Source organism: Suncus etruscus, chromosome 10, assembly GCF_024139225.1.
Source record: "Suncus etruscus isolate mSunEtr1 chromosome 10, mSunEtr1.pri.cur, whole genome shotgun sequence".
NCBI classification, from domain to species: Eukaryota; Metazoa; Chordata; class Mammalia; order Eulipotyphla; family Soricidae; genus Suncus; species Suncus etruscus.
In genome coordinates, this window is record NC_064857.1 from 38,421,178 (window position 1) to 38,430,174 (window position 8,997).

General features: G+C 50.9%; 1 non-coding gene across 1 annotated transcript; it reads right to left on the reverse strand.

Moving 5' to 3' along the window:
- Positions 1–8,618: 8,618 nt before the first annotated feature.
- On the reverse strand, positions 8,619–8,725 carry LOC126021460 (U6 spliceosomal RNA). Its single transcript, XR_007499974.1, has one exon. It is a non-coding gene; the product is annotated as a U6 spliceosomal RNA (small nuclear RNA).
- Positions 8,726–8,997: the final 272 nt, after the last annotated feature.

Genomic DNA, 8,997 nt, shown 5'->3' on the forward strand with positions numbered 1-8,997 from the left:
TTCAGCTCAGAATTACTAAGGGGGGGCCTCCAGGCTTTCTGAGCACCACCTGGGAGCCCCTTGCCACTACCAAAAGCCCCACTGGAGTCAGAGAGTACACAAATAGGGCACTTATTTTGCAAGAAACTGAGCCCCCAGTTTAATACCTGGCACAGCATATGGTCCCCCAAGCACCACCAGGTGTAATCCTTGAGCACAGGGCCAGGACTAAGTCCTGAGCATTGCTAGATGTGGCCCCAAAACAAAAGCAAACCGAACAAGTACCAAAGGGTCTGCCACACAACCAGAAGCTTCCACCAGCATTGGGCTCCCCCATCAGCTTCTGTCCCAGAGAAAAAGCAATGCCTTCTTCTCTGGCCTTTGAGCCATAGCTCATGCTCCTCACCAGATCTCTCTGTGTTTTATGTGTGGGGGAAGTACCCACTTACCAGGCTCCAGATTCAGAGAGACCCTTCAGCTCTTGGAGCTCCCAGGATTGGGGGTGAGGAGGGAAGACAGGTAGGAGCAAGGAGTGAGGAGAGACTGGTAGAGCTCAGGTCAGGATGCATGACTGACAGGAACTGCTGCATTATGCCCAGAGAGGTGTGGGAGGAAGTTGCCAACTAGAAGGCCAGAGGCTGGAGGCCTCCATTTTGTTGGGGTTCCCAAATAGTGCCAAGGGATCCACAGTCTCCCAGTGATATAAGGGCTTGTTGTTTGAACCTGATGGGTCAGTGCTTACCTATGCATAATGCAGAGTTCCCTGGGGGCTGTAGTGCTGGAGCCCCCAGGGGCATACCCTGTGGTGTTTGAAGGGACTGCATGGTGCTGCAGATTGAACTCGGAACCTTGTGCATGACAAGTATAATCCAGGTCTTTGAATTATCTAGTTGGGTTCCCCCCCCCCTTTCCTGCCCTTTGCACCTAGTTGGGTTTTTTTGCTTGTTTGTTTTGTTTCTGTTTTTGGGTCATATCTGGCAATGCTCAGAGGTTACTCCTGGATCTGTGCTCAGAAATTGCTCCTGGAAGGTTTGGGGGACCATATAGAATGCTGAGGATAGACCCTGGTTGGCCGTGTGCAAGACAAATGCCCTACCCCCTGTGCTATCACTATGGCTTTTTTTTAAATAAGATTTATTATGTCTTGGAGGCATACCTGGTGGTGCTCATTGACTATTCTTGGTTCTGTGCTCAGATGAACTAATTTGGCACCAGGTATTAAATCAGGCAAGCACCTTACCTCCTGCATTCTCTCTCTGGCACTTGGCTTGGTCTTTAGACTTTATTTTTGTTTGTTTTGGGGGCACAGTTGGTGATGCTCAGGACTAGTTCTGTGTTCAGGGATCACTTTTTTTTTAATATTTTTATTTAAGTAACATGATCATGGTTGGGTTACAGTCACAAACAGAACACCCCCCTTCACCAGTGTAACATTCCTCCCTCCCCCCTTCCCATTCAGGGATCACTCTTGATGTGTGGTGTCAGGGATAAAACTCAGTTTGGCCATGTGCAACCTTACCGGCTATACTGTCACTCTGGCTCTTTTGTCTTTTTTGGGGTGCTAGAGTAACAATAAGGTGCTTGCTTTGCAAAGCAGGCATACAGTCCTTTGTGTCATCTCCCCACCCTCCTTGCTTTATTTTGCTGTGCTGAGAATTGAACTCATGATTCATGTATGCAAGACAAGCAAGGATCATCACCGAGTGTGAGGCAAAGCACCTTAACCGCTTTACTATCACTTAGGACCCTCAGGGGACCATATGGTGTACCTGGGATTGAACCCAGTTCCACCACACGCAAGGCAAAAATTCTACCTGCTATACTATCTTTTCAGTCCTTTGATGCGTATTCTTTTTTTTTTTTTTTTTTTTTTTTTTTTTTTTTTTGGTTTTTGGGCCACACCCTGTGACGCTCAGGGGTTACTCCTGGCTATGCGCTCAGAAGTTGCTCCTGGCTTCTTGGGGGACCATATGGGACGCCGGGGGATCGAACCGCGGTCCGTCCTAGGCTAGCGCAGGCAAGGCAGGCACCTTACCTCCAGCGCCACCGCCCGGCCCCTGATGCGTATTCTTGACTTTCAGAATCTAGCGAGGATTTTTTTTTCCTAAGAGGAAGGAAGGATCTGGAAAGAACACCACTAGCCATGGGACTCTGGTATCAGAGTGCTCTCCTGAGAGACTGGGTAACTTTACAGAATCAAGAGAGTATTTTTGTCTCTCAGTTCCTCATGACCAAGTTTAGTTCTGGGGATGCCAGCTTATAATGGGGGTGAGGGCTAAAGTTCAGAAAGTGGGGACAAGAACACTAGGACAGCAGGCATAGTACTTGCATGCTGTGGACCTGCAGGAGTAAGCCCTGAGCACCAAGTTAGGAGTAAGCCCTGAGCACCAGATTAGGAGTAAGTCCTGAGCACCATTGAGTGTGGTCTTCAAGCCAAAAACAAGCAAGCAAAAAATTTATAAAGTTTTGGGAGAACATTTTCATTTGGGAGAATGTTTTCATTTCAACTGCTTCTGCTGCCCTGCCATAAGCCCCCTAACTTTATGTTCCCTCTGGGGGGGTGGGGAACCCAAGCACCCTTCTCACTCATCCCTGGTCCCTGATGTCCTTGTCTACTCCTCCCTTCACTCCATTCTGTCCAGCCTTTAATGTCATTTCTCAGGGGGACAGCAGGGGTGGGGGTGGGGTGTGTGTGAGCTGGGGGTGTGCAAAAGAAAGAAAAAGACTTTCTCTTCTGACCCTTCAACTCCGCCCCTTCTCACTCACACCCCCCTAAAAAAAAACCCACCCCCACTAATTACTGCTCCCCAGCAGCCAGCCCTGGGGAAAAGCAGCAATTAGATCGTTAGCACCAGCCCCAACCCACCTGCTTGGGGTCCCTCAAACACGTTTTAATTATAATCCCTTAATCTCCCTCAGATGGCAGGGCTGGCTCTGGGCTTTAGCCCCAAACAGCCTCTTCCCTCCCTCTCCTGTATCCAATTAAGGGGGTCTCTGGGCCAGTAGCCCCTTTCCTAGCTAAAGGCCTCACCACCTCGAGGGAGCAGGGCCCCGGATGAGTCCAACTCTGTGGTGGGAAACTGCCCAGGTGTCAAGGAACCCACCTGATCTCCTTAGGGAACAGCTGAACTACCTACCCCTCTTTGAGCTGGCATGAATTGAGGTGACCTCTGTCCTCTTCCCCTGGTGACCCCAGTTCGATTTTCATATTCTCTACCCTCTTCAGTATTTTCCTGTCTCTCTGCTGCCCACCCTGAGTGCCTCACTCACATAAATAGTTCCCTCTTATTTTGAGGGTGTTGGAAGTGTTTGGTTGGGGTGTGTGTATGAGCCTCACCATTAGTACTTAGTACTTAGGGGCGATTCCTGAACCTATATGTTCAGATGTGACTCCTTGCTAATGGGAATTGAACTGGATTCTTGGCTGTAATATGGCTCTGACTCAATGTTTTTTTCTTTTGTTTTAAATATTTATTATTATTATTATTTTGTTTTATTTTTTATTTTTTTGGTTTTTTGGTCACACCTGGCAGCGCTCAGGGGTTCCTCCTGGCTCTATGCTCAGAAATCGCTCCTGACAGGCTCAGGGGACCAAATGGGATGCAGGGATTCGAACCACCGTCCTTCTGCATGAAAGGCAAACACTCTACCTTCATGCTCTCTCTCCGGCCCCAAATATTTATTAATTTTCTTAAGGCAAAGCCAGTCATATTGAATTTTAGGTATACAATTTTCCAAAACCAATTATATCACTAGTGTCAACTTTCCTCCACCAAAGTCCTGTTTCACACACCATGACAGGCACTGTTTTGAGGGGAGTGGCCATACCTGGCCATGCTCTGAGGACTGTGTGATACTGAGAATGGAGCCTAGACCTTCCTTCCACATGAAGCATGAGCACTTGCTCTTTGAGTATCTCCCTCATCTTCCGGGGCTATTCTTGTCAGGAGCTTGTGCCTGGCAGGATGGCTCCTGGGGGGCAGTCTGAGTCTGGGCTGCCCTCATGCCTACTCAGGGTCCCCGCATGTGCAGCCACAGCCACATCGAGGCTGCAGGATCCTTGGGCGGCCTTGCTCCTGCTCCCTGTGCCTGGAGAGGCAGAGGCAGGTGGGACAGATGAGCCAGCTCCGGGCCTGTCTGTGGCTGAGGGGGGATGCAGCTTTCCTGGGAAAGTTGTCACTAATTGACTTGCAAATGCCTTGTTTGTCCCCAGATTCATAATGAGTGCTAAGGATTTCTAGGACCCCATCCTGGAGGGTTTTTTGGGGGGAAGCCTCTTCATCTCCCTTCTCTGAGGTCGCCGGGCTGGGGGTGGGCCGAGCCGGGCATCGGTACCCAGCTGCCGCCCGGCGTTCCCACGGCTTCGGTGCCAGCGTGTGAAAGGCGAGGTGTGGGGGGCATGGGGGGGCTGGGGCTCCCTGCCATCCGTCAGTCTGGACCAGGGCCAAAGCCCTGAGGCTCCAGGAAATGACAGAGCTGGGGAACGGGCATTGGCAGCGGGTGGGAGCCGGCTGGCATCCCCAGGAAGGAGGGCCCAGCCGGGCCGGGGTTGGCAGGGGCCGAGCCTCTGTCAGGATGAATGGGCCAACAAGGGGCCTCTCTTCCTTGTAGCTGCCCCCACAAAGGCCTTGGTTACACCATTGGATGTGGGGGGTCGGGGGCCACCGGAGGAATAGGATAGGCTTTTCTCAAAGACACCAAGGCTCCCAGCCTCTGTACTCGGGCGGGAAGCAGCATTGGGCTGGGGGCCCAGTGTCCTGTTGGACTTGGAACTGCCAGAGGACAGAGGGGACCCTCCCGGCCTCTCTAGGCCTCAGTTTCTCCTGCTGTCTTATCCCTGTCGTCTTTCTTAATCTTGATGTTCATGATGGTGTCCGCAGCCTCCTTCACCGCTGGCTCCTGGCCCTCTTCTGGCTGTGTGTGTCAATGGCCTGACTGACACCTCACACCCAGAAAGACCAGCTCAGGGAAGGCTCCAAGCCTTGGCATTTGCCTTGGTTCAAACTCCTGAAGCCTTGGACTATGGGGGCTCTCAAAAGCTGGAAGGGGCCAAGCTGAGCCTGTCAGGGAGCTGGTTACTAGAACTCTTAGCCTGCCCTATGTTCTTTCACCGTCCATTCTCCCCCTCTCTCCCCCCAGCTCTCCCGGCACTGTGTAAAGCACTGAATTTCCTCTCTAGCTCCTTCACAGTCCTAGATGGTTTCCTTGGGTCAGTCCTTACCCAGTCTAACCCCTATTGCAGGTCACCCCCAGTTCCAGGCCCGGCCTAGGCCCAGGCGGCCCTGCAGCTGGGGCCCTGTGATAGGGGGGTAGGCAAGTTGGCTCTATGGTAACCCGGGGAGAGAAAGCCCTGGCTCCTCATCTGCATACAGACGGCCTCATTTGCATACAGACAGGCCTCATCTGCATAGGCTCCGTGGGGCACATTCCAAAGTTTCCCACCCCAGTCCTGGCATCCCGGCTCCCCTGCCGAAGGCCCCTCCCCAGCCCTTCTGCCCCGTCTGGTCTGGATCTTTCTGTTTCCAAAAGGGGGCCCACCCTCAGGCACACGGCACACCGCCCCCACCTGCTCGCCTTTCCTGGACTCAGGGAAGCTGCCCACCTCCTCACTGTCATTCCTCCCCCCCCCCCCAGTCTTCCAGGGAACCAGCCTTCTGCCCTCACCCGCGGGCTGGCCCCCCACACTCACCCAGAGGGTAAATGGGCCATGAAGATTGATGCTCAAGCCCCAAACTGCAGCCCAAACAAAAGCTGGAGAAGAGGGGAGGGTTGGGCTAGCCACTGTGCTTCATGCACACCCCAGGCAAGACCCTTTCTCCATTCACTCTTACTCCCTATAGACTCCTTCCCAACCCCCACCACCACTGAGCTGCCATGGGTCCTCACAAGTGCTGAGGCTAGAAGGTCCTAAATTGGGGGGCTGGGAATCTCCAACCTGGACAGCACTTCTAGTTCTTCATCCCCTCTTCCTCTGTGATGTCTGGAGGAATCCCCAGCCCTCTTTGAGGAGGATGGTATGTGGATTGTATAGAGACTGGGGTTCTTTTCAGAACTTCTCTGGACAGAGCTGCTCTAGCCTTAGTTTCCTCAGTAAAGATAGACCTGGGGCCAGAGACATAGAATGGCAGGTAAAGGCACTTGCTTTTCTAGCATGTGTTTGACCTAGGTTCAGTCCCCAGCATCCCATAAGTTCCTGTGAGCCTGTCAGGAGTGCCAGGAATGTAGATCCAGGAGTAATGCCTGGGTGTGGCTCAAAAAAAGAAGGGACTGAAATCTTGCCTCTGCATTATGGTTTTGCTAACCCTTCCAAGAGTGAAACCTGAGCACTGCCAAGTTTAAAAAATTATTATTATTATTATTATTATTATTATTATTATTATTATTTTGGTTTTGGGGCCACACTCAGCGGTGCTCAGGGGTTACTCCTGGCTGTCTGCTCAGAAATAGCTCCTGGCAGGGACCATATGGGACACCGGGATTTGAACCAACCACCTTTGGTCCTGGATCGGCTGCTTGCAAGGCAAATGCCGCTGTGCTATCTCTCCGGGCCCTAAAAAATTATTATTATTATTGTTGTTTTTTGGTTTTTGGGCCACACCCGGCGGTGCTCAGGGGTTACTCCTGGCTGTCTACTCAGAAATAGCTCCTGGCAGGCACGGAGGACCATATGGGACACCGGGATTCGAACCAACCACCTTTGGTCCTGGATAGGCTGCTTGCAAGGCAAATGCCGCTGTGCTATCTCTCCGGGCCCTAAAAAATTATTTTTAAAAGAAAATAAAAACCAAAATGGATATAAGCACATGATTCTTCCTGCTCCCTGTCCTCTGTCCTCTGCTCCTTGCCTGCATACCACCAGAGACTTTCAGTATTCCAGTTGTTCATTCATGAGCTATCTTGGTTACTGTCGGGTCCTGAAAATCCAGGGGCTGGTGGGCATATAGTTGGGTTTTGGGGGCTGCACATATGCTTGAATGCAGAGCGTGGTGGGCTCAGGAGGGGCCTGGAGCCACGTTCCCTGTGCCGCATTTAGACAATGGTTTGTTGAGGCTGGAGTGTTGGTGCAGCAGAAAGGGTGTTTGTCTTGCACGTGGCTGACCTAGGACAAACTGCAGTTCGATTTGTAGAATTAAATAATTAATGATGGAGCTGGATGGTGATGGGATGAATGGAGGGACCTTTCTCTGCCATCCCAGGCCACGTGGCTCTGCAACCCCCATTCAGCTGGTGGGTCCCAGGTTTAGGTGAATGGCGGAATCAGACTCATCCAGAGACAGGCATCAAGAAGGATCAGTTTTATTCATACCCTATCCACCACGGTCAATCTCAACCATTTATGCATGCTATCCTTAGCTTGCCCTGCATCTTAACTTGTCCTGCCAAGTCTTTTCCTCATACCTCTCCATGCTGGCAAAAGGGCCAAAAGGCCTAATCCTCTCTGGTCAAAGCCTTATCTACCCTTTCCAAGACCCCTCCCAGGACATGAGAGGGTTCTAGCAGGTAAAGATAATGTAATATCTGCTTCCCAAGACCCCTCCCAGAAATGGGAGGGTCTCAGGTAGATACACCTAAATCCAGGGTGGAGTTACACACGTGGCTGACCTAAGACAAACTGCAGTTCAATCCCCTGGTGTCCCATATGGTTCCCCAAGCCAGGAGCGACTTCTGAGCGCAGAGCCAGGACGTCACTGGGTGTAGACCAAAAACCAAAACCAAAAAAAAAAAAGAATGGTTTGTTGGTTTGTTTGGTTTGGGGAATCACAGCCAATGGTGCTCAGGCCTTACTCTTGGCTCTGTGTTCAGGGGACCTATGGGATGCCTGGGATTAAATTTGGGTTGGCTCCCTACAAAGCATTACCCTACCTACTATACTCTGATACCCTGGGCCACGTTTTTTTTTTTTTTTTTATCTTTATTTTGCTGGGAGTGGGGGCTACACCCAACAAGGCTCTATGGCCACTCCTGACAATGCTCAGGTACTCTATCCAGTGCCAGAATCTGGCAAACATCTCAACCTCTGTGTTCTCTCCCTCACTTGGTGTCCTTTTTAAATTTTTGGATTTTGGTTCACACCAGGGAATGCTCTGTTTATTCTTGGTGAGGCACAGGGGACCCTATGGGTGCTAAGGATTGAATGAACCTGGGTAGCTGTGGGGAAGGCAAGTGCCTTAACCCCTGTACTATTTGTTTTTTTCTTCCTTTAGTATTTTGGCTACACCTAGCAGTGCTCAGGTGTCACTCCCAGTATCATTGGGGTTGAGGATCAAACTTGTGCTCTAGCCATTTTAAGTGTTTCTACAGCCCCATGTGGTTTTTCTGTTCATTTTTTGGGGGGTAAAGTGTTGCTTTTGTGCTCAAGAATGAGCCTGGCCTCACTTGAGAGACCGTGTGTGTGTGTGTGTGTGTGTGTGTGTGTGTGTGTGTGTGTGTGTGTGTGTGTGTGTACAGAGCTGGGGATTGGAACTGAGTTGCCTGGATTCAGCACAAGTGCCTGTACTCTGTCTCTCCAGACCCATGATTCTGAAGCTTGATTTTTCCCTTTGTGGTGTCAAGAATCAAACCCAGGGCCCCTCACACACTCATGACAGGTGCTCTATCGTTGGTCTAATCTGTGGCTTTTACTTTCTTCATCTTTTTTTTTAAATATGGAATGCTTCACGAATTTGCGTGTCATCCTTGCACAGGGGCCATGCTAATCTTCTCTGTATCGTTCCAATTTTAGTATATGTGCTGCCGAAGCGAGCACTGCTTTCTTCATCTTTACAATTTCCAGAACCTACAGGCTGGCTGAGGTCCAGCACTCAGAAGTGAAGGAGGATTCTTGATTGGGGATTTGATTGTCTGGGCCCCTTTCTCACTTTCCAGCTGCAGTTCTTTGGGGCGGTCATGTCGGCTATGGACATGTCCGGGGAGTAAACAGGGTCAGGAGCATCCACCCAAAACCTTCTTGCTGTGGTTCTCCTGCCCACACAACTCATGTCTTATGTTTGCAAGATAGGAGTGGGAGCCCTGATGAGG